The following is a 24,894-nucleotide window of genomic DNA, read 5'->3' on the forward strand; positions in this document are numbered from 1 at the left end:
TCAATTTAGAAAGGTGGCCCTCGCTGTGAGCGTTACAAGACACAAAAAAGAAGGGCGACGGGCTCTATCACGGGACAGAAGACGAGAGTCCGTTTGTCAGAAAACGGCCCTCAGAAAGAATGGCACAGACGGCGATTACGTGACCACAAGAGCGCGAACCCTGACACCTAACGCGTGTGCGCAGAATATGGGGTTATTATACGCCAGACACGAGTTTAGCTTCGTAAGCCGCAGGCGCCGACCCTGGAGGGGGGTGAACGGTGGGTTCCCAGAAACTCGTTTCGGAAACAATCTACGCGTAGATAGCGATCTAAGAGAGCGCTTTATTTGGTTGTGAGGGAGAAAGAGACGTGTGGTCGCCTAATGGGTACTCAAAAGGCCAGCCTTCCACAATGCTGGGCTTTCCACTATACAAATGTAGACGGAGAAGTCCAAAATAAAATGAGAGACACACAAAAATGCCCGAAGCAAGAACGCAAAAAAAAAAATGCTGAAAGGGGGCGGGAATCTGAAATCGAGAGTTACATTCGGGCCTCCAGTTTATAAGCTTTTAGTAGGGAGACCAAAAGAACTCCCATACCGCAGGGCGGTGGGCGTTTTAGGGATTAAACAGGTTGCTCTCGTAGAGATTACTCACACTCAGGTTAAAGTACTGAAGTACTGAGTGTCCTCCCAGACACCAAAGAAACGAAGCAAAAAGAAGTGCACCTGTCCAATCCTCAACAGAACGCTTCCAGAAAAGCCAACATCATAAATAAAAACAAACAAACAAACAAACAAACAGACAAACAGACAAACAGACAGACAGACAGACTATATCAGTTGCTAAACAAATACCCTTTATACCTGTGCTGCACGCAAATTTACTAGTAGATGACCTATAAAACTGTCGATAGAATTCCACTCATTGGCTGTAAGGATAGGTGGCTCAGGGACCTTCCCTGCCACTCTGTACGGAGTGCAATTGGCAGTTCACTAGGCAGACAATGGCTTCGAAGCCCTTCGTATCGCCCGCATAGCACAGGTACTCAACCTCCAACCTTTCCAACCCTGCGCCACCCAATCCCATTCCATTGGAACGGATTTTCTCTCCCCAGCCAAGGTTTTTGACTACCCCTACTTCGCACTCCGTCCGGCAGTGAAGTGCTCCACCGTTTATCAGTCATCCACATTGCGTTTCCAGTCAAGCTCCGCTTAAGTCTCGTAATTTACGCAAATTCAGGACTCTCGTTTGCTATCCCTAACTACCACTCCTATCGTCCTTTTTTGCATGGCTCGTTCGGGTGACCTAAGCTTTCTCCTATAAGCTGACGTCCTAAGACGTCAGGTCTCTATCACTTACATTATCAGCTACAGCACGCTGAGTAGTATGCTTTTCACCGTGTATATATTTCCAGTATGCACGCCTTCGCTAAGAGCCCTAACTGTTAGGGGTTCACTGACAACTGTAGCTGGATCAATTTCTCTAGCTATGTTTCGTGGTGTGAGCTAAATATGCAGCGCGTGTTGATTTCGGGGGTGTTTCTCGCAGATATGATACCAATGCACAGGTTTTATTTTCATTTATGATTTCGTTTCGCGTGTAATCTGCTCTCTTTCACCATTTGACGCCATCATGCATAAAATACAAACGTAAAAAAAACAGTTTAAACCTCGGAATTAAAGACACGCGCTAGGAAAACCTATCACACAGGCTGTTTAACCAATTTCAGCGTTGAAACTGATAAAATTTAATTTTAAAATTTGGCCTAATGAGAAATTTGTGCGCAGGACGAACTGAAGTCTTCTGGGTGACGGCGAATGCCTGCTGCGTCTGACGAAGTGATCGCCGCATCAGCGAACGCATAGAGGCTCGCTTTCCCCCGCTTTCCTGCTCCCTCTATCTTCAGTGGCCTCTTTTTTTTTAAGAGCGAATGCTCTTTATAAGCGACCCCAAACCATCCACCGCCGGCGTCGGCGGCGTCGGCGGCGTCCGCAGTGCTCTTTAAAGAAGAAACAGCATCCGGCGCCAGGTTTCGATCCGAGGACTTTGCGGGCCGCAGCCCGACGCTCTACCGAATAAGCTACGGACGCGACGCTGATATTGTCAGTAACGCGCCTTATATCTTTAACGCATTCAAACTACGTCGTCAGCGGCGTGCGTTGGAGACTCAGCGGCGTTATAGCGGCTTGATAACTGCGTGGTGTACACGTGATACTACAAACCCGATGGAAGAGATGGAAGAGAAGGCGGCGAGGCGGTGGGCTGCGGGGGCCGAGCGCAAGCGCCGCAAGCGGGCCGACAACCGTGCATTCGCACTTTCACATTCTCCCCCTCGGGGAAATGCGGGGGAATTTTTTTCTTTTTTCTTTAGGCTATCTCGTAGCGCGTCGCCACCGGAGAGAATGTCTCGCGTCGTACTGGCATACGGCCCTCCTCCTCACACTTTCCCCATACTTTTCCCCTCCGCTTTCCTGCTCGTTCTATTTCGTTCGTCTTCGGTGTCCTCTTCGTTCGCTCGGTTACAACGAGGGACTACGGGGCCGTGAAACCACAGGAGCGGGCGCTTAAGTGCTGCGCACTACTACCAATGATCTTTTATCGTAACGATCAAACATTCCAAGCCTAAAAATGCATTACGCACTACTATTAGCCGCGAAGGATTAGCAAGAGCTTATAGCCGAACAAAAGGTGGAGTTTCCTTTTCAATGTTGTTTCAACTGGCATTTGAATGCGACGGCTCATACTAACTTTTCTGGAGATATTGTCGTTCACACGGGTCGTAATTTAATACTTCCCCAAACCCCGTCATTTCAGAAGAGCGCGGATCCGAAAAAGAAAAACGTGAGAATCTTGAAGAGCTTTAGATAAACAACGGATGCCGTGATATTATTTCACGCGGATAGACGCTATTGGCGAACTCGGAATCACTGCCACTGAGGCAGCCTTGTTTCGAGTTGAGCTCTCTGGCGATCCACCAATCGTATCCGGATAAAAGTTTGAAATCACTGTAAGGAACAACGAATGGCTCCGGTTCATGAAAACCGCAGGTCTTTAATGTGTCCGCTTTGAACGCCGGGCGGCGATATTAGCCTTCAACAGTAGCCTTCAACAGCCTGCGCTTGTCCTGTCTACTTGTCACGGTCCTGTCTTTTACGCGCAGTTTTTTTCTACTTTCATGCTTCAACAGTAAGTCAGCCGTGGTTGTCTAACGCTCAACAGCCGCGTGACGTATCAGGTATTAGCGTCTAAAAATTCATGAAAAGTTTCACATTCCCATGGCCCTGTAGAAACCGCTTCAACCTTCGATTGCGAAACGAATTATTGTTTAACGATTGTATGATATTGTTTAAACTACCTTATGCTGTGATAATGCCGTCTGCTAAAACAAGCGTGAAACGAAAAAAAAAATGAGTCCGGTTGCAGGGAGCGTTGTAATGTATGTACGATGGTACTCGCTGACTGCGCCTGTTAGAAATAGTGGCTTTCGGCAATTCTTGTTTTGTCGCTAGCGATGCGCCAAGCTTTCGCGGCTTCGACGGCTGCTCTCACCGAGATTATCACCCATTTTGTAGTGCCCCTGGAGAAGCACAGATGCGAAGAAGACAATTGTTGGTTTGCGATAGTCTGCCATTGCATCCTGAAGTTTTGTAACATGTTTGTAATTTACTTTTTAATGTTTGCATTAGTACTTGTTTTCTTATATTCTCACTTTGTTTTCTGTTTTCATTATATTTCACTCCCCCCTTTTCGTATTCCAGGGTCTCCCCCTTTGTCCCCGGTATCAAAGCCTGCGTACGTCACTGCTGTACGCAAGATTTCATGTTAACAGCACAGGAACAAAGTGAAAGCGAGAATGACGAAAACCTCCCTCAAGAAACACAAAACTCGCATAAAAGCACCGAAGTCATTGATCAAATCGCAAGCACGCCTGCTCTCTGTCAGCGTTAACGATTCATTTACCGGCAGCGGCTTACACCGCAAAGACACTTTTGCATTCCATGGTGTTATGTGTTCCCCAGAGTGTTGCTGCTGTGCCCTTTTTTTTTGTTTCTTCCCCTCTGTTTTTATTCACCGAAGTGTACGTAAGTATAACACATGCATCTAAAATGTCCACATGCAGTTCCTCGTCTTCCTTGTATTTTTTTAGCTCCGAGGGGAAACGGGGGGGGGGGGGGGGGGGGAGGGGAGGAAACGAGGATACTAAGGGCCGTATTCTGAGACCCTCCTCCCCTCCATTTGCTCCCTCCACTCGGCTGAGGGGAGGATTTCGCAATGCTTATGGATGGGGAAATCGATTTCAATGATTTCCTCCGCCGGAGGCTGGAGTGGAGGAAGGACTCAGAATACCAGGGTAAATATACTTATTATCAAATATCGACTACCAATAATTATTTTTTTCCGTTGCAAGGCATGCACCAACCTTAGGCGCCTACAATGCACGCTTCCACCACAACCTATTTTGAAATATTCGCGAACAAAAACAAAAATGGACGGAACAACAGGGCGGTATCGTAAGGTGCGTCCCCGTCATTCAGAAGCGAAAATCCGCACCTCGCAATTTGCTGAATCCGAAGAAACGTCCACAGCCTTAGCAGTCACTACTGACCACGAACATGTTGTGATGATCAACGACTCCAAACAGGCATGCCGTCGGCTATGAAGACATAGAATCTCCTACTCAACATCCTGTGCAAACTTGATCCCGTACCGCCCACCACTTTGTTTGGACTATACGGGCCCCCGCCTTGGAAGGGGGAACGAGGCGACCCGCTCCGCCACGCGCGCGCTCATACCACGGTAACTTCGTGAAAGAAATACGGAGCTAGAGCAACTGTCCCTGCGACAAGTCCTACGGAAACGCATTAACTCACTACTACCTCGCAAGAGTATTTTTCTTCCCTCTCTACCTCCAGGTTTTCTGCCAGGATGACGGAATATGGCACCGACTCCAAACAAGCCCCCTTTCCAGCATGGCACGCGCACTTTCACCTTTTGTTTTATTCCGCCCGTACATGTGCGTTCAGTGACTCAGCGGCCACAATATGCCACAAGTATGGAAACGCCACGATTCACCTCGCTTACATTCAAACCCTGAGCACTGGGATAGCATCATGACGATCTTCGGGCTGCATATCAACAACACCGGATCACTAGGTGGCCAGGCTAAAGGCTACCTGGACTACGGAAACATTCACACGAATGGAAATAAAAAAGCGCTCCTCCTCTTCCTGCTCCTCTTCCACTTCCCTTCCCCCCTTCATTTTAATTAATTCCTTTTTCATCTTATTGTATACCTTGATCTCTCTGTTAACGTTTTCTCCTTTCATGTTTTCCTTCCCCTGCTGGCGTATTAAAAAGAACAACAAATTAATCATCAATCATTTTGACTAAAAGTAGACACAACCGTCAGCAAACAGAATAAGTAAATAGAACGTCTGAGAAACTAGGCGTCATCAATTAGTCCAGATTCATTGCGCTGCTTATTTATGATAAAGTATTTAAATTTCAGGAAGGCCTCCACTGCGACGAAGGCTTGTGTGGTGTTCATCAGGAACGCACGATCCGTAATCAGGTACCCCAAGAGCCAGGTAGGGCTACAGAGTAAGGTGTTGGATGACAACTACGACGCGCTGTTCAAAGCTCCATCAGGGGTGGAAATGTGAGGCTAACTTGCTCATGCTGTGCGAGACCAGTCCAAGAAGTCAATCATAATCGTAACCTTTCTTTTCTTAACAAAACCACACCGTCACGCTTCTAGTGAGTCTGCACGTTAAAGGGGTCCTGAAATGCCTTCCGCCGATGCATGGATATACATGTAACCAAATAAAGCAATGTATTAGCAATCTCCTCCTGCAAGAATTTTGTTAAAGCGATGAGTATTAGCTGAGAAATCGTAAATCAAAAACCGCGCATTATCGTCGCGCCGTATTTCCTCCTCCTTTCAACTGTTTCTTCGCTGTTGGCCTCCCCTCCCATGATGCTCCGCTCCTCAGCGGTGACGAACTTCCGCTATTGCGCTCCCACAGACTGCCGTCTGCTACGGGCCGGCTTTTTCGGCTTTTTCATCTTTGTTGACCCCATGGACACTCCTCTAAAGGCTGGAAAAGTGAACGAAGGACCTGGCCGCATGTGTGCGGCCTGGCGTTGCCCTTTCGCGGTGTACGTAGCTGCCGTTGGTATCGGCGGCGAATTCGCAGCCGCGCGGGGAGAATCGTGCGCTCGTTCCCTTTGGTGCACCGCGCACTGTTTATCCAAAAAGCGCGGTCTCAGATGTGACCCCGCTGGTGCCGGGTGTTATTTTGCGGCGGTTGTAATTCCTACTACCGGCGGCATGTGAAAAAGGACATTTTAAACCGACACAGAACCCGTGCACAAAACGCGCCGGATTGGATCGCTTTATCAGCGGCGATGAACGAGAAGGCGCAGAGCAAACCAACGCCGCACTCGATCAGCGAGAACCCGTGTTCTCACAAGCTGCACCCATGTTTTGCATTCAACACTGACGGGAAAGCGTATGTTTGCACTTGTTTGGATAGTCGTAAAATGTCCAAACACTCCGGCACTTCGATAGCAGATGAGCCGGCGAGACATTTCGGAAAACATTTGACAGATGGCGCCGTATGCATTAGTGTGTCGCTACGCAAAACTGATTAGACGCTCTACCGCTCTACTAAAACTCCCCTCGCAATGTTTACGTAGCGGGATGCAAAAATTTAGCGTTTAGCGTATGCAAAGGCGACAAACGCTGTACTAAAACTCTATTAGCAGCAAAATAGCGTGCGTATGTGAGGCCGCTTGCGTTTACAAAGCTGCACGCCGAGCGCGTACGTTTCAAACCTAGTGACATCGTTTAAATACACTGGCAAGCACAGTGTAACGTAGTCAGATATAAACCGTATGCTCAGGCGATAAGCAAGAGCTTGTTTTATGTGATTGCGCATAAAGGCCCGTTCGCACTTGCGACGAAAGCGAGTGAAAGCGGCAGGAATTCCGTCGCTTTGTCGCGCGACGATCGTTTTTGTCGAATGGTCGGGACAAATTTTCGTCGCGCGACAGAATTTCCGTCGCATTCGCTCGCTTTCGTCGCAAGCGGGAATGGAAAGTTCTGCCGCTGCCGTCTGCGCCGCAGCTCGGAGGTAACCGCGCGATCTGCTCGGGCCGAACGAACGCGCACACTCCCGCACGGCAGCGCCCCAAGCTGCAGCCGGCCGCGTACATCGCTCCCGGCCCCCGCCTGGAGCCCGCCCTCGGCACACTAGCCAGTATATTTCAGGCACTATAATGGAGGACATATTTTTTGCTTCCGATTAACCTAGTTCTTTGCCCCTGTGTTTTTAAATACGTGAAGTGGTTAGCACGTCGTCCTCACGCTGCTCTGTATCGTCGTAGCATCGCTGATTGTCCGAACGAAGCTTGCAGCTAAGCCAATGCAGTGACCGAAGCTGTGTGTGTGTGCATCGCCTCCTGTGTGTTGTGGACGCGTTCGTTTCGCGATGAAATGCGACATTGTACTTCTGCGGGTGGATAGTGCTTCCCATGGTCTGGATTATCTTTCTCGAACGACGTACGACTCAACCTCGCATGGAGTATGTGTAGTGTGCCTGGCTAAAAGCCTTCTCGCTTGCGCGCCAGAGTTGTGACTTGCTGTTCGTCCACGCAAACCGGGTGTGAGGTGAGTGCCGAATTTACGACGGGCAGGAGGAGGCAACCCATCGTCTGTCAATCGCGGTTCAGACTAGCAACGCATGTTGTGACGTTGCGTTCATTCGAAACGCATCTCTGGATTGTTTTGAAGTTGAATGAAATGTACGCGTCAAACCCTGGCATTCGGCTCAGGGCGTTCTCTGCGATTGCACCAAATAAGTGTCACGGGGCTTTCTTTATGGTACGTACTCATGTAACATAAAATCCATGTCGTGCTATGGCCGTGTTGCATTCAATACAAACGGTTAAGCGTTTGTTTACACTTGTTTCGTTTGTCGTAAAATGTCCAACACTCCGGCACTCCGCTGGCAGATCAGCGGGCGACCCGATGCTGAGCAGACGACTCATCTCTTTGCCGGAAGTGCGTGAAAAAGCCGCCCAATAGCAGGATGTCTAGCTCATGACGAACATATGGGAATCGATGATGTAGACATGTGAAGATGGCGGCGTCCAAAAACACGAAGGGAAGGGTGAGAAAAAAGCGACAAACTTTGCAACAAAAGTGTGAGCTTTCCGCTGCGCGTAAAAGAGTAATACTTGGCACAGATGATGTTGACGACCCAATCTAACGATTGCGCTAGTTCATTTAGTGTGCTCAAAATGCCTTTCAGGGCCCCTTTAAGCTGTCGGGCGACGCTCACCATCCGGAGTCAAAGTAGCGCGCGTCACGGGCCCTGGGAACTAGCGGCATCTGGCGGCCACGAGCGGAGTTGTCACGACGCTGCCCTCCGGCAGTTCGCTCACCTCACCCGCCTTTCCCCTGTACTTCGTGCAAGAGCTGCCGGGCGGTTACTGCATAGTAGTGCGTAAAATTTGCGTACAGTGCTCGATTATGGACGGGAAAAAGGAAACCTACTCGTTTGCAACAGTCTTTCGACACGTGAACGAATCCCTGTTCGTACGCCCTCTCATTTCTCTCGAGGGTTCAATGCTGCGCCCGTCGCTTTTTAATGACCACTTGCTATCGAAGTCTAGCGGTTACTTAACCCTCCGCGGAAAAAAAAAGAGCATTTCGAAAGTAACTAGGATCACTGGCCGCTGCGGTCTACACGAAACAGTTAAAGGGCTATTTCCATTTTGTATAGCGGTTTCACGCGAACAACACAAATAATGGGGCTCAGCGGCCATTTATAAAAGATTTTCAGGGCGCTCTGTCTCAACTGCGCAATTCACCGAACACGCAGTGTGTACGTACTGCTAGTATTGAGACTGAGAAGAAAGGAGGCTGTAGAGGGAGAGGCGGTTTCGTTTCTTCCTCGTTCCCAGAAGCACGTTGAAACCATTCCCCGTGGGTCAAAGGACAGAAAGAAAAACTCCGCGAACCGCCTCTGCAGCCCGTTCCCCCAAGTACATTCATTGCGTTTCTGCGCCTGGAATCACGTCATCGAAATGAGTCGCACCGGCGGTGCTTCCCTTTAAAATAACCGCCAGGGTCACGCAGGCTCTCTCTCTCGTATCCCTCTTTCCCGAAAGCGGTTCCCTCCTCGACAAACGCGGAGGCATTCTCTCGGAGTGCCCGCCGCGGATTGTCATCGGGGTCCACGCACCGACCGCGCCTGCTTCAGCGCTCAATGGGTCGGCGTTCTGCCAGCGCGAGAGGCCAGAGAGGGTCCATTGTGGAGTAGACGTGGCCCAGGGCTGCCGCTCGAAGCCCGGCGCGTGCGCGATGGAAACACAATGGGAAGCCCCGTGCGCCTTGCCGCGTGGTTCAGACACCGACAGACAGCGGACGCGTGGTTCCAAATCTCCCTCAATTTTGGTTCCATGCCCTTCTTTTTTTCCTCTCCTTCGGCGTCAGTTAGGCTCTGTTTTGATGCTCGGGAAACTAAGCTCGGCAACGCGCTCACAATATTAAAATCGTCCCCGAAGTACGTGGGTATTTGTCCTTTGGGTACAGCGAACGTACAAAGTAAGCATCCGCGTAAAACCGGTGCTTTGTACGTCATCCAGCGCCCATAAAACTTACTACTCAAGGGATTTTACGGCCACCAACATTGACATGACACACATTTTTCCTTTTGCAGCATTCAGAATTGGCGGCCATTTATCAGAGGCAGGTTTGCATCGATAAATGGAAGTGTTCAAACGACAAACCGTTAGCGGGTTCGGTGGCACACAGCTCTTGGACTAACACCAGCTTCCCAAAACTTAAAAGCGGCTGTTGCCACTGCAGGCCCTCCCCTGACCACGCCTGTGGGCTGCGCGAATGGCGAAGCCGGATTTGTAGAGCTTGCTGAAGGCCTCTTGTAGAGGTAATACAGGCACGTGAATTCAAGCGCACGAGATATGAACCTAGAACGTTTGAGCAGCAAGTGTTCACGGAACGAACGCTGAAATGACTTCTAAAGTTTGCCTAATTACATCAACAGTCCGCATCTCGCAGTCTATGATGCATATTTCAGACAAATAAGCAGGATTTTTTTCGTGAAAAAAAAAAAAAAAAGCCGGTTCTAAGCTTCCGTACTCCTCACACTGGGCAACTTGCCTCTTTGGTGACATCGACATGTGACGACGGCAGTGTGGAAACTATCGGATTGAGACCGCTTGTTGTACCCTCATGTATATAGGTAGTGCATATAGGTAGAGCAAGAGTCAGTACGAGCATTACGCGAGTTGAGCTACACAACGAGGCCACACAATAGCTTGATAAATTCACTTCAGTGGGCCTTTAATGACTGAACTTGGGAAGGAACGCCGTCTCGATCTACGTTTGTGATGTCATACCCTGCTGTGGAGAGACACACACAAAGGGGGGGGGGGCATACAGGGGAGGGAATGCTATGCTTTATTTGCTGACTTCCAGTTTCACAAGGCTCCTTTCGCCCCAAGAAACCAGTAATGTACCTGCGCTAAACAAAAAATGATTGGCCTTTACGATCCCTTCGCTCTCGTAGTCTCGTAGACCCTGGATCAAGGGTAACGTTGTTCCGCGGGAAACAAGACACTCTGAAGAAGTGTTTACGGGTAGGGCGTGGATGCACAGAGTTGTCAGGGTACTTGTTTCTTCATACACACATTTTAAAATATTGCGGTGGTGCCTTGACTATCTACTGATAACCTCACACCTGAAGCGTGCACAGGCGTCTTTGGCTGTCTGCTCAATTTCTTGCCACTATAGCACACCGGACGTAAGGCATATGACACACGCATCAACCACACGACTGCTCTATTGTCCATGCCGTCTTATACGCGTCGGAATACTGTCGTGTTTCTCCTGTATACACACGCAATATGAGAAATTTATAATGTTTTAGAAAAATTTGTTAAAAGTGTCGTTGAAAATGTTTGCGAGCGTCTGGTTTCCATAAACAGATCGCTGTTTTAGTCATCACATCGTCTGCTGAAGCCAATGGCGTGAAGGATGGTGACGCAAATTAGTATTCACATGTGGTAAGTTTGCCGTGAAAAAAATTTCAATTCCCTTATGAAGGGAGAAATGTCCAGAACGCTTGAAATTGGCCACTCCGAACAATATATATTCAGAGCAATGACGCTTACATAGAACTGAAGAGAGTGAAGTACATGTTGCTTCGGACTGGGCGAGTTGGTGCGTGATCATTGAAAATTTCAGTAATACCTGTGCTAAACAGCCGCTTCAGAGGCCACCCAAAGGTCATTGAACCAATTGTCTAACGAGTGTCCCATTGGAAATACATAGGGCGGACATGTAAGTGAGCTTTCAATTTTCAAGACACGCCTAAGACATGTTCCGCGTCCGACGGCTGACGACGCCAACATCCAGAACAACAGGTCTTCCTTTACCTGCCTACTTATCTTACACCGTGCCCGCCTCACGACGACCGCAGGCAAAATGGGACTGTGGCTTCGTGCCTCCGTTATATGTTTCGTGTAAAATAGATCGTCGCGTCGGCTCTGAAGTGTGCCTCGAAAGGGCTTGAACCGCGTCTTCGAAAAGGGGCTGCAGCTTTCACAACGCGAGATGGTAATGCTCCGAAAGAGCTCGAGCGCGAGCAAGAAAAGAGCAGAGATGTGAATGCCTACAGGCGATGACATGGATGGCTTCATTTCCCCACAGGCATGCACTTATTCAAAACATGCTCGATTACTGCTCTAGTTTATTGCTCCCGAGATTTGAATAACCACATAGAGATGAAGAACTCCCGCTCCTTTCTACGCCATGAAAGAGATGTGAATAACCAGTTCTAAATGGGCCCAACTTATCATCAACGCGCTCCTTGAAGGCTGTACAAGCTAAGCGAAAGTGCTGCTATCCCAGGCTTACGAAAAGCGAAAGTCCTACCCTACACAACGAAACACTTTTACTCGGCCGGCGCCACCCGCATAAAACTCATCCCAGCGTGTCAACTGAGCGTCAGAACGCATGTGCCCATTAAGAAACGGAGCTGTTGAACACAGCACGGCCCTGGAGGACCAACGAAATCGTGCAGAAACCAAGCATAGTCCCTTATAAAGCCAACCGACGCTGTGATGCGACTAAGACGGGTTTTTTCAGCCAAAAAGGCGTCACCGCTGATCGGCTTCTCCGCGTGTCAGAAAGGTGGGGCGTACGATTCTTCAAACCGCGGCCGTGTAAGGGAAGCTGGCGCTTTTGAGGAACGCGTGGCGACGTCAGGCGCTGTATGCGGCTGTCAAGTGTCCTCTCTCTACATGCGCACAACACACCCGCGGGAATTGGGGGAGACGAAGGGGGACGGCCTCATATGCTACCACGTCGGCACACGCGCACGCGCGCGAACCCGCTCGAGATCACGGCGTTGACCATTGTCGCACTCCATTTATCACCGCCGAAATCCCTATTCACGGATCCGACGCGTCCGGCGTTCTGAGTCCGCGCCAGATGACGGACGGTTCGCGCAGGCAAACACCCGGGGACCAAGATGTCCTCGTGTCTCACTAATTGCGTGCAGCGGGTATTGAATACAGGCGCTGAGAGATGGACAATAATGAGACGCGCTTCACGTAAATGTCTCAATAGCTGCCCCAACGTGTTATTAAAATTACCTCCTGAATGCAGTTAAAAACAATCAAGACGCCTTCTGGTACCCACGCCCCAAGGCAGCCCCAGGCTCATTTCATTGCTTCGGCCGGCTACAACCACAGACACACTGCTCTGAATTATTACACGTAGAAGTGGCGAAAGAGGCGCCTTGAAAACGTTAGGGCAGACGAGACCCGACAATTTGGCTGAGCTAGCCGCACCTCTTTCTAGGGACTCTGCACGCACAATGACCGATTGCGAACTAATTCCGAAGCGTAGAGTAAAAACCCAGCCACGGCAGTATTGTTTCCGGGCCTGCGAAGAAACGCAAAACTGGGAGTTTCTAGGCCGCTGGGATGCGGGAAGGAACCCACAATCGAGAGAGCTGCTGAGGACGTAGCATGAGTAATGGTTTTCAGCGCTTCTGTCTCGAGGCGTGGTGAAGGCTATATGATACTATAGGATAGCCGGAGGCGTAAAAAAACCCCGATACCCGCGGAGACACTACCCGCGACGGGTGAAGTTTCCCAGGAGAAAGTCTAGCAGAATGGCGAAACTTCAAAAGTCCTTATTGAAGGCACAAAGTTTGTCATTGAAAGCGAAAGACTGAAAGGGAGGATATATACAGCCTACACCTTTTTCTAAGGGATACAAAGACCACTTTGAGGCCAAGAAGTAAACAAAAGCGATTGCTGTCGACATAAATGCCAGAAATGCAAGTAAGGAAGGTTTAAATAATTACATTTCGTGTTTGTAGGGCCATGCGCGAATACATTCGGGAGGTTTTGTGGAGGCTTTCTAACTCAATAGGTGGCCGTAACCATCCAAAACACTGGAATAAAATTAGCTGTTAGTGTTTGCGAAAGTAATCGGGTCTTGAAGGCATTCAAGACCGCGAGACAGCACAATTTATCGAAATTCAGAAGCCTAACTCGCATTATGATATACTTGGAATGAATAAGAGAGGTAGGGGCTTTGGCACACTGAGGAAAACTAAACGCTACGGGTACTGGATTCGCATAAAAGGAAGCCTGCCGCAGACTCATCGAGCTCCCAGGCTAGTGGAGCGTGCCTGACCAAACAAAAAGCGCTCCAATTTTCGAGCGAATCGCCGGAGAACTGGCCATATCTTGGAATAATGTAAGAAAACCGAGATTCTCGCGTACAGAGAGGCGGGAGGTTTAAAAAAAAGGGTTATGCGGTAATAAATCACAAAATACGAGATCCGCAGCCAGATCGCAATCTCAGATTCATTGCCGCATTGTGTATATAAAGGCAAGCAAAATAAAGCTGGAATACGCTGCTTCTTGTCAAGGCTACAATGTTCAATGCTCTCGTGGAGCACGATATCGTAAGGTGGTGATGTTTTCTTTACTGTTGCGTGTGCGGCGTGCACATTGGCAGCTATGTTTAGGGTGTATTTTGACTTTGAGTGGTTAAACGTTGAATGTTATTACTTTTGCACCCACCCCTTTTTTATTGATGAAATGTGCACCCTGATAGCTTTTTGGCAAAGGTTCCTCTCCAAAAGGCATTATGTATACATGATTTTTGCTCTCTGTCTATGTTATATCTGGTGGAACTTTTGTTATCACGCATAGATTCCCTTCGATGTTGCTAGTAACCCTGCCAATTATTTGGGAAAGCAGCCAAAGTAACCAATACAGTGGCTGTGCGTACCTATAAACTGATTTATATTCGGGAAAATAATGCAGAAAATCAGGAGCACATCTGTGCCCAACTAATGCCAAGGGACTGAAAGGGGCATCGTGGCAATCAATAATTACGGGTAACCACCACCGAGCATATTAACTCTCTAAAAAAAGTTCGGCCTACCCAAAACGAGAACCACACCCCCCTCCCACCTCACTCTTCTATTCAAGATATAGATGAACTGACCTGGAGAAGGCCGTGTACGTGTTTCAGTTCGTACTTCGCCTTAGCATAATCAAATCCGAACCAAGCAGCGTGCCGCTCCCGAGCTGTTTTATTTCGATTTTCAAGGTTTTTGCCGCTTTTAAGTAAATCACAGGAGTGAGAACCCACATTACGGAGGGGAAACATTTTGCACTTTGACAAAAGATAAAAGACACCAGAAATGAAAGCCTCCAGAGAAGAAGTGCAAACAGCCGCGGGTCGGTGGGAGTGACGGAAAAGACGCGGCACGCGGTCCGTCACGGTGTTTCCATTCACGAACGACAGAAACCCATTATGTTTCCCAACTCCACTGCCAGAACTGAACAGAACGGGACGAATAGAGAGTTTTTAACCTTCATTTTTACTCCCGGCCGAGGTAGGCAAGAAAAAAGAGGCAATAGTTGAGAAATTGCATTCTGCTACAGTCCGTACAAGTTTTTTTTTGTATGCTTGTTTGGAGATCCCGGGGAGTAAGGGAAGCAAAACTGTCTTTTTTTAAGCGGCTGGTATTTTCCTCTTCAGTATTGTAATATTACCTATGAAGAGGAACAATATTACAACACTTCAAGCAGTCGAATTCAATTTTATCATAACTCGAGCCTTTGAATTTTTACAGTTGCTTTCGAAATATTAGACCACTTAAGCCAGTTTTTTACCGCTCCCGCTGAGCTTCAAGCACTATATATGCAAACGGTCAATGTAGATTTTGTCATCCACTCTATGAACCTGTAAAAATTCCCGAGCAGTTTGCAGGTAACTCTGTCGCCGAGCGTATAAATATGTTTTCAAGTAAGGGTAAGTTGGAACCCGGTATTGTGACGCAGGCGAGTGATTATACTGTCTAGAGTCTAACAATATTATTCATAGTCTCGTACACTGCATTGTTTGCATTGTGGTTTTATCACAGCCACATCTCATATTGTACCAGGTGTAACTTGTACGTGCAAAATAAATCTACTGTATCACACCTCTTAAACGAAAAAACGCCTAAATAAAAACACCTATAAGATGACAGTGAAATCCGTGCAAGAATGAGCAAAGCGTATCTTGTACAGAGCACAATATTCTCATCGTTTACCTGAAATAGTGCCGGCAAGCGTTATGGCCCCCATTGAACCCGTGTTCTGAAACATTTGTACTTGTCCATGCGTTAGCCTGCAGCCTGGGATTTTTCTCGCTGCACATAGTGCTAAAAATCGTGCAAGCGCAAGCGTAACGCACGCCACAAAGCATCTATATGTTGATAGAAAAATTAAGCAATTTTGAAGTGAAGTGAGAAGTAAAATTACGCGCCAACTCTGTCCCGCCCATAGAGTTTCATACAATAACAACTAGAGAGGAATCTGGCGCTGCGATCGTACGCCTCAATGGGCGTGATGGGTAGTTCTGGATTCGGATTGGCGCTCGATGGCTTGTGGAAGTTACTATGGATTGCAGGCAGTTTCGTTTTCGTTTTGGATTTACATGAATGCATTTGCCTACGCGGGGTGTTGCAAGAAGCGATCAAAAATATGTTTCTCCTTGAACTGCATGGCGCGCGCGCGAACTGCCGCCGCCCTGAGTAGTATGTTTTATAACCAGAGTTGCGAATTGGGTGGGTTATCAATTCATTGCCGGCACAGCGAGCACGAAAACACAAATGACGGCGCTCTGTGCGGCGAAGTTGTCTGCGAATTAGAAGTTGCGGCGCTGCTCATTCGGCAGAGCAATGTATTTCGAAGCTGATGACGGTTGCGAATCGCTTGGAACGGCCACCCCTTTCGTGCGAACGCCGGCTCCTACGGCGTAGACCAGCAGTACAGGCGGCTGATAGGAACGCAGCTTGATGAATGTCACTAATTCAGGCAAGAATAACTTCTCCAAAGGTAATCGGTTTCTTTTTTTTTATGAGCACAAAACTTTTCTTAGTATTACAAACTACCAGCGCCGAAACATTTACAAATAGTTTTTTTAAAGAAGTCCGCGTCCTGCTGTAGTTGGTGGCAAATGGCAAACCTGCTCCACAAACCTCCTCGACTCCGCGTCTGCTTTTTATTTAAACGCGCCGTTTTATTTCGTACAAAACCAGTTTTTGGTCACTAACTTTCTTGTTTATGTAATTTGTAAACGGAGAACCGGGCAATAAGAGTTTTTTTGGCAAGAAACACAATTTGCGCAGCCATAGGCCTGTTTCGATCCTACGCAATCCGGTTCCAGAACTACCCATCATTCCCATTGAAGCGTAAGCGCCGCAGCCGTGTTCGCGCTGACACTAGCCCCAGTTTCCCCTCAAGTTATTATTGTATGAAACTATGGTCCCGCCAGCCTACCAGGAGTTACCAAAACCAGATAGCTCAAACGAAGCTTGTGTTGGCTTACTTGCGCCCTCGTTGTGGCGTACGCCGATACGCCTGGCGGCAAAGCCAACTTTATTTGTTCTAACAGGGATGCCCTTTGAGCCCAATACTGTTCATGCTTTACATGGCAGGGTTAGAAAAGAAACTGGAAGAAAGTCAAGTAGGGTTTAGCCTAACCCATATCCTGCAAGGCGAAGTGGTACAACAGCATATTCCGGGAATGTTATACGCAGACGACATTGTTCTTTTAGCTCATAACCAAACCGATATGCAGCGGCTAATAAATATTTGCGGCCAGGAAGCCACTGACGTCGGGTTAAATTTCAGCGCAGAAAAATCAGGAATAATGGTTTTCAATGACGCTACCACCGACGTAGTGTCTATCCAGCAAGGCGAATTACCTAGAGTGAAGGAATATAAATATTTGGGAGTGTGGATAAACGGAGGGGATAACTACTTAAGTACTCACGAGGAGCAACTTAAGGTTAAGGGAAAGCGAAACGCAGCTATAATGAAGCATAGAGCTCCGTGGGGGTATAACAAATATGAAGTAGTAAGAGGAATGTGGAAAGGAGTAATGGTTCCGGGTCTCACGTTTGCGAATGCTGTACTCTGCTTAAAATCAGACGTTCTATCAGGCCTTGAAGTAAACCAGAGAACGGTAGGACGTTTGGCCTTAGGCGCGCATGGAAAAACAACTAACGAAGCAGTTCAGGGAGATATGGGCTGGGCGTCGTTTGAAGTTAGAGAAGCTCAGAGTAAAATATGCTTTGAGATGAGGTTGAGGGCAATGGATCAACGAAGGTGGGCAGCTAAGGTTTTTAGGTACCTATACTTGAAAAGCGTGGACACGCAGTGGTTAAGAAAGACTAGAAGGCTAACGATGAAATACGGAAAGAACAGTGGGGAATCCAAAACAGCCAAGGTAACCAAAAAAGAGGCAAGGCAGATTGAAACGAATAAATGGAGGGAAAAAATGGAAGCTAAAACGTCGTTAGAGATGTACAGGGCTGAGAAGATGAACATCAGAAAGGAAAATTTCTACGATAATTCCCAGGGCAGTGCTTTGCTTTTTGAGGCTAGAGCAGGTTGCCTGCGAACTAAGAGTTTTGTGAGGAAGTATTCACAAAATGATGGGGTATGTGTGGTCGGCGGAAAAGAAACAGAAACTATGCGGCACATAGTGTTAGAATGTGAGGGTATCCATCCAAATCTACATGAAGGGAATATTGGGCTTTCAGAAGCCCTAGGATTTAAGGGTATCAGAGAGGAAGTTAACTTCAAGGCTGTTGAGGGGACGAAAAGAAGATTAGAATGCTGGTGGACGAAAAGCAGAGAGGGGAATATTGCCTAGGACAGTTACCACCTGTAACAGGGAAAAGAAAGTATTTCGGGCCTAATAAGCTTTAGTGCCTGCCCTAAGCAGCGCTAGTATTAAACCAAGAGTGTAAAACATGGTTATGTTAGTCCTTTTTTGGTAAGATGACATGTCATCACCCCGCTTCAAAGGGTAAACCAATAGGAATCATCATCATCATTATCATCAACGAGGGCGCCGCCATCGGGCGCCGCCCTCTGGCAGCTGGCCGATTTTCTGGCTTGGGCGTTTGCTCCGCGCGAATGGGCACCAGCGGCATTTCGGTGAATTTTTCGTTTTGGCGCGTTGTACGTTTTTTTTCGTAATTTAATTTAAATGGGAAAGTTGCAGAGTTCTTGCAGAGAGAGAGAGAGAGAGAATAGTCTTTAATGATACTGGTGAGGTTAGCCTGGACAAGGCGCCTAGCTTGCTACACCAGATGTATAAAAAAAATGAAATCGATGAAGAGATGATGATAATGACTGTGATGAAGATGACGCGCTCATTAAGAGAGTCCTGTTTAAAGAGTCTGATCAAGTCCTGTGCTTCGCAGGAAAGACAGTAGAGCTTTTGTCGCTCGAGATGCTCGTTTAGAGTTCGTCCAAGGGCCTAGCACGTCACTGAGAGTTAGGCCTCTAGACAGCGGAAGACCCAAGGACACTAAAAGGGACCTTCTGGCGGCTCTATACCGCGCACACTCACATAGCACGTGGTTCAAGTCCTCGCGCACGTCACAAAGAGTGCACAAGGGGGAAGCGGCCTGTTTCGTCTTGAATCGAAAGTAATTGGTGTAAGCGACATTTAGCCACACACAGTGAAGAACCGCTTCGTCATGCGGAAAGAAAGTCCTTCAGGCATCCTAAAGGTCCCGTGCGGATCTATGGAGTGAAGCGGCGCGTAATTATGCGGCGCAACAGCCCACATGGATCGCTGAAATCTCCAGGCAGCCTTGGACGCAAGGGCAGAAGCATCTTTTGTGGAGAACGGTATCGGTATCACTGGCCCGTGCAGATCATGCGCTATCGATGCCGCAGTGTCCGCCTTGACGTTTCCAGTTATACCGCAGTGGGCAGGAATCCACTGAAGCTCTACATGATGGTGTGCATTTAGAGCTTGTAAGTGCAATGCATGGATGTCTAAAACAAGCTGTTCTTTCGGGTATGATTTTAAGCACTGAAGGGCTGCCCGAGAATCCGTGAAGATTGCCCACTGACGTGCTGGTTGCTCGATGATGTAGGCGAAAGCAGCCCGCAGAGCGGCAAGTTCAGTGACCATGGATGTCGTCCTGTGGCTAAGCGTTGCGCTGAAGGCGGTACAGGAGGACGGGAACCAGATTCCTATAGCCGATGAGCTAGCTGTCACAGACCCATCCGTGTATAGATGGGTGTGGGCCCTGTATTTTTGGAAGAGCAGTTCCAAGGCGAAGAACTTTAAGGCAGGGGTGGCGATATCCTGTTTGCGGGTAATGCCGGGCACTCCAGTTGTAATTTGCAGACGCGGGTACATCCAAGGCGGTTGTAGCGACGGAGAAGGGTGCTGGAAATGCAGAGGCAGAAGGTCTCGCACTTCAGTGGCTGAGCTGAGTGCTAATGGGTTACCTTGCTGCCGTGCTGCAAATCTCAGTTGAGCCCGAAGGACCTCCTGCGTGCCAAGAGCAAGTGGTGCCAGTCGTCGACACTCCACCATAGTTCCCACCGTGGATGTGGTCTTCGGAACTCCAATGCACACCCTCAGGACCGGCGCTTGCATACTATGCAGGGCTCTGGCATTTCCTTTTGACAGGGGGAGAAGAACAGGAAGGCTGTAGCGTAACAATCCTACGCACATAACGTCATACAGCCGAAGAAGAGACTGGACGTTGCATCCGCCTCCGTTACTAGATAACATGCGAAAAATGTTGACGAAGGACGCAAGCTTGTCTTTTATATAGCGGACGTGTTTTTACCAAGTCAGAGACCTGTCAAATGTCACACCCAAAAACTTATGGTGCGGAACATAGGGGATAGTGCAGCCTGCAACGGTGAGTCCATAATTTGATACATCACGCTTTGTGAAAGCGATGGCAGCGCACTTGCCAGCTGATATATCTAGGCCTCGGGTTCCTAGAAACGCCGCAATGGAATTGATTGCCCGTTGCAGTCTCGCACGCAGTACCCGCCTGTTGCGTCCAGCACTCCATATGCAGATGTCATCCGCGTACAAGGATATTTTCACTGACTGCGGTAAGCACTTCTCTATGCCCATCATAGTGATGTTGAAGAGCGTTGGACTGAGGACACCACCTTGGGGAACACCACGGGTCACTCTGTATAGCGGTGTGTCACCGCTGTCTGCTGACATGTAGATGCATCTATCGGTTAAATAGTCCGAGATCCATGCATACATGCGACCCCCAAGGCCCGAAGACCTCATGGCCGAGCGTATAGCTTCATGGTACACGTAGTCATACGCTGATTTGATATCAAGAAACATAGCGATTGTAATGTTGCGCTGTGTTTTGGCTTGTTTAATGCTGTTAGCAAGGGCTAAGGCATTATCAATGGAATGCTACTCCGTCCCTTGCGGAAGCCAGACATCTGTGGCGGGTATGCGTTGCGAGTGGTCAGGTCCCAGCCCAGGCGATGGAGCACCATTTTTTCCGTAAGCTTGCCGACGCAGCTCAGGAGGGCAATAGGATGGTAGGACTCGATGGAAGTTGGTATTTTGCCTGGCTTCAGTACAGCCAAAATACGCCCGTGCTTCCATTTTTGCTCTAGGCGGCCAGCTTCCCAAGAACGATTGAAGATGCCTAAAAGGCACTTCTTTCCATTTTCGCCCAAATGGGAAAGGGCTGTGTAGGTGATATTGTCCGGACCAGGTGATGTAGCTTTCTTGACTGAGGTCAGCGCAGCGACGAGTTCTGCCATAGAGAACGGTTCATCCATGGGTGATGTTATGGCTAGGGCAAGCGCACTTGTGGGCGACGTGGGTCTTATGTTTAAGCGATCCGGCTTAAGTTGGCAGCTTTTTGGACTCTGGTGGAGCTGAAATTCACCTCGAAGTAGCGTAGTCCACGGTGGGTAAACGATGCCGTGTCGAACATTAAGTTTGCAATACTTTGTCAGAATTTTGTTAGTTTGCGTGTGTGTGCCTGGGATCGCGTATAGCGGGTATTTTGACCGCTTTACTGCAAAAACTGATGTTTGTTGAAACGGTCTAAACGTAATACGCTCGGCGCCCGTGGGCAACAAGCACAAACGCGTGTCAGTGTAACAGACTTCTGGCTTGATATCCCTGTAGGGTAGTTTTGGGTGAACTTAGTAAGTATTTGGCATATTACATAATTTGTATTAAATCATCGATATATAAACACCTCGCCCTCAGCCACCACTGCCGCCAACTATAAACAAAACTTCCTCTCTCTAGAATTCCAAGCTGCTCTGCAGCACAATTGAGCCGTGCAACTAATGTACAACACAAATAAAATAAACAACACGGCTCCTGGAGAGCATCATGTAAGGACTTATTAAGCGCTTGCCGTTCGGCAACCAGACAAGCGTTCGCTTTTGCGTTGCTTAGTTTGATGTTGCGGCAAAGAGACATCACATTTCGGTAATAGACTGAATTTTTGGCCGGAGTGAGTGAGCGAACAACTTTATTTTGCCCGAGTCGGGGATGAGGGAAGAAGGGAGGTGGAATCCCCTTCAGTATCACCCCCTCCCCCTTCCTCTCAGGGTGGCTGGGAAAAGGGAGAACCTAGGGAGGTAGCAGTCACTGTGAAAATCGCCAAGGCCAGCCCACGTAATACTCGAAGCTGGGTATGCCGCAATGTGACCCGAGAAACGGTGGAGATAGCATACCATCGGCGGCACAGGCAAGTTTCAGTGCCCCATTTTAGTTCGGAAAGAAGGTAGAAGAATTTTCTGCCACTACTCCAAAGTAGGTGTAAAGAAAGAGCTCAGCAGAACACTAATTCCCAAAAATATTGCGTGATATAAAGTGCGCAACTCACAAACTGCTAGTCTGGCCCATTTATTAGCAACGCTTTATTAAAATAATGCCTAAATTAGTGGTAAACCCGACCACGCGATGCCTACAAAGCTTAGTACAGCGTGTTGTTGGGCTAGTTGGTATTGTATTTTTAGGCTGGAAAAACTGCGCGTGAGAGACAAGACAATAAGAAAGGGACAAGACCCGTCCTGTCCCTTTCTTATTGTTGTCTTGTCTCTCACGCGCAGTTTTTCCAGCCTTATAAGCGTAGTCAAGGCAAAGGAGCAGCCGCGCCAGGCCCGCCGTGATCGGCGCGCACACTCCAGAGAGGGGGAAAGGCGGCCCGCGCGCCGCGACCGCTGAGTGCGAGAGTACTTCTCCCCCTCACCCGATGGAACGACGACGACGACGACGACGATGATGATGATGCCCTTGAAGTGTTTGGCACGTACCCACTCAAGAGGATTGGCCAGGGGTAAAGTGTTGACTGTTTCCCTGTTAGATATTGGATTGAATTATAGGTTGAAACCCTCCCGGGGATTCCTCTTCTCGGGCGCAGCTTTCGCTCGCCATTCACGGCTGGCGCGGGCGCGCGCACATAGGTGTCGAGCTATATCACGCCAGTACAGGAGCCAATCAGCGTCGCCGCTCGCATCACGCCACATCGCAGGTGCGGTCGCTCGCTCCCGTCGGGCAGTTAACATTCTAGCGCGGCATGGGTAGGCCACGCGTGGTTCGCTCCAGGGAAGAGCGGGCAGCCATTGAAGAAGGTAAACCTTCTCGATAATCGCAGAAGAATGATCTACAATAACGCAAACCAAGCATTTGCGTTCCGGTAAAGCTCAGCGAAATTAAAGGGTTTCGTTTTGGTGGTACATCGATGGTTTTACGTTTTCATTGCGGTCATTGCGTTTCGATTTTGGTCGTCGGAGGGAAGGGGCCAGTTAATTGTTTTCGAAGATTTCCCGATTTTATGCTGAACCAACTGGTCGGAGACGACAGGGCGGACTTACCGAACGAAGCACGCTGTCGGAGGGTGTTTTGCTGTTTGGCTGGAGCACGACCTGCAAGAAATAGTTGTTGATAATAAATCTCTGGATTAGCGACGAGGCCTGAGTGTGCTCATAAACATATTTCCTCAAAAGAACTTTTTCATTTATCCTTGCGTCTCCGCATAAATTATGCTGGTATCTCAGAATAAATTTCAGTGTGTTCAGAAATTTCCGTCCTAACGAGGTAAAATTAACAAAGCCAGATGTTTTTACAACTCTTATAACATCTGCTGGGCTCCTAAAGTGATCGCATCAATTTTGGCTTGATATAGACGCTCACAAAGACATCCCAAATAATTTTAATGTTTGTTACACTTTCGCCCCTACGATGGCATATTAATAACTTCTTGCTTAAATAAGCATTTACAAATCCATCTAGGCCATTTAAATCGTCGAATCGGTCTTTTGATCTAAAGTATTTCTCCTACACATGTGATTTTTAGCAATACCCATACTAACAAGTTGTACAGGTTAAAAGTGTCCCCATAAATCTATAAACATCTTTCTTGTTAGCAGAATTTCGTAACTAAAAACATATGACAGTAATGTCTACAAACTAGACAGTATGCCTAAAAAGTAATGCTAGCGAAGACGAGGTTATATCTGCAGTAGCATACCCGTTCAGACCAATAGCGCTGACAATAGCGCAGACCAATAGCGCTGACAAATGCTTTATTAGCACATTTTATGGTGTACGTTCAACAAGTTGAGGACATTTGAGTAAGAAGCTTCATGTTGCAGCGCTTTCTTCCGCCGTTGCCGAGAAAAATGGAAGGAATTAGGTCGAAAACATGCGCTACACCTGATAAGAAATTGTACCATTGAGAAAAAAAGAGCGCGTGTAGGTGATGACGAAGCCATATCTGCGCTAGCAGACCCGACCAGACCAGAAGCGCTTGTTCTCTCTCTCTCTCTCTCTCTCTCTCTCTCTCTCTCTCTCTCTCTCTCTCTCTCTCTCTCTCTCTCTCTCTCTCTCTCTCTCTCTCTCTCTCTCTCTCTCTCTCTCTCTCTCTCTCTCTCTCTCTCTCTCTCTCTCTCTCTCTCTCTCTCTCTCTCTCTCTCTCTCCCCGCAAAAAGAGAGAGATGCAAGTTTCCAGCGTCAACTTGATCCTCACCACAAGCCTACTGCTATTCCCCTGTTCATCGCTACTGGTCGCTTATTTAGATGCTTTGGTGAACGATCAAGGCCCAAAGGTTCAATTTCTCGCCGTTTCCTACTGCTGCCCGTTTCCCAAATTATGAATTCGCAGTACTTTTACTATTATACCCTCTAAGCCAATAGTACAGTTCAGCTTCACCCCAATGCACTCGACTGACCGATTTAAGCAGCCAGCAAGAAATGCGGCGAATGACGGTTGCAGGCGTAGGATTTAAGTCAAACGTTCAGTCTGCGCGGTGGCGTGACGCAACGCAAGCGCGACGTTCGGAATTCCGCCGTGCCACAGTGCAGATCCAATTTTTAAGTCAAACAGTACGCATATTGCTGTTATTCACAAAGTTTGCGTCAGTGGCGTCAGGAATCGGTTACTCGATGCTATTGTGGTGAAGCTGAACCACAAGACTGCCTGAGAGGGTACTTTCCAAAGTATTTGCGCTATAGGGTAACAATTTTGGAT

The 24,894-nt window shown here is 48.2% G+C and overlaps 1 protein-coding gene across 6 annotated transcripts in view; it reads right to left on the minus strand.

The window, feature by feature from the left end:
• The window catches only part of LOC144175082 (uncharacterized), a 793,144-nt gene that overhangs the window by 613,593 nt on the left and 154,657 nt on the right, over positions 1 to 24,894 (minus strand). For all 6 annotated transcript variants that reach the window (XM_077704129.1, XM_077704128.1, XM_077704130.1 and 3 more), the window contains exon 2: positions 23,240 to 23,290. The gene's annotated coding sequence lies outside the window, so the exon portion shown is untranslated. The remainder of the gene's footprint in view (positions 1 to 23,239; positions 23,291 to 24,894) is intronic.

The sequence above is a fragment of the Haemaphysalis longicornis genome, unplaced genomic scaffold (assembly GCF_048455015.1).
Source record: "Haemaphysalis longicornis isolate Haplotype H1 unplaced genomic scaffold, Haemaphysalis longicornis Haplotype H1 scaffold_3, whole genome shotgun sequence".
NCBI classification, from domain to species: Eukaryota; Metazoa; Arthropoda; class Arachnida; order Ixodida; family Ixodidae; genus Haemaphysalis; species Haemaphysalis longicornis.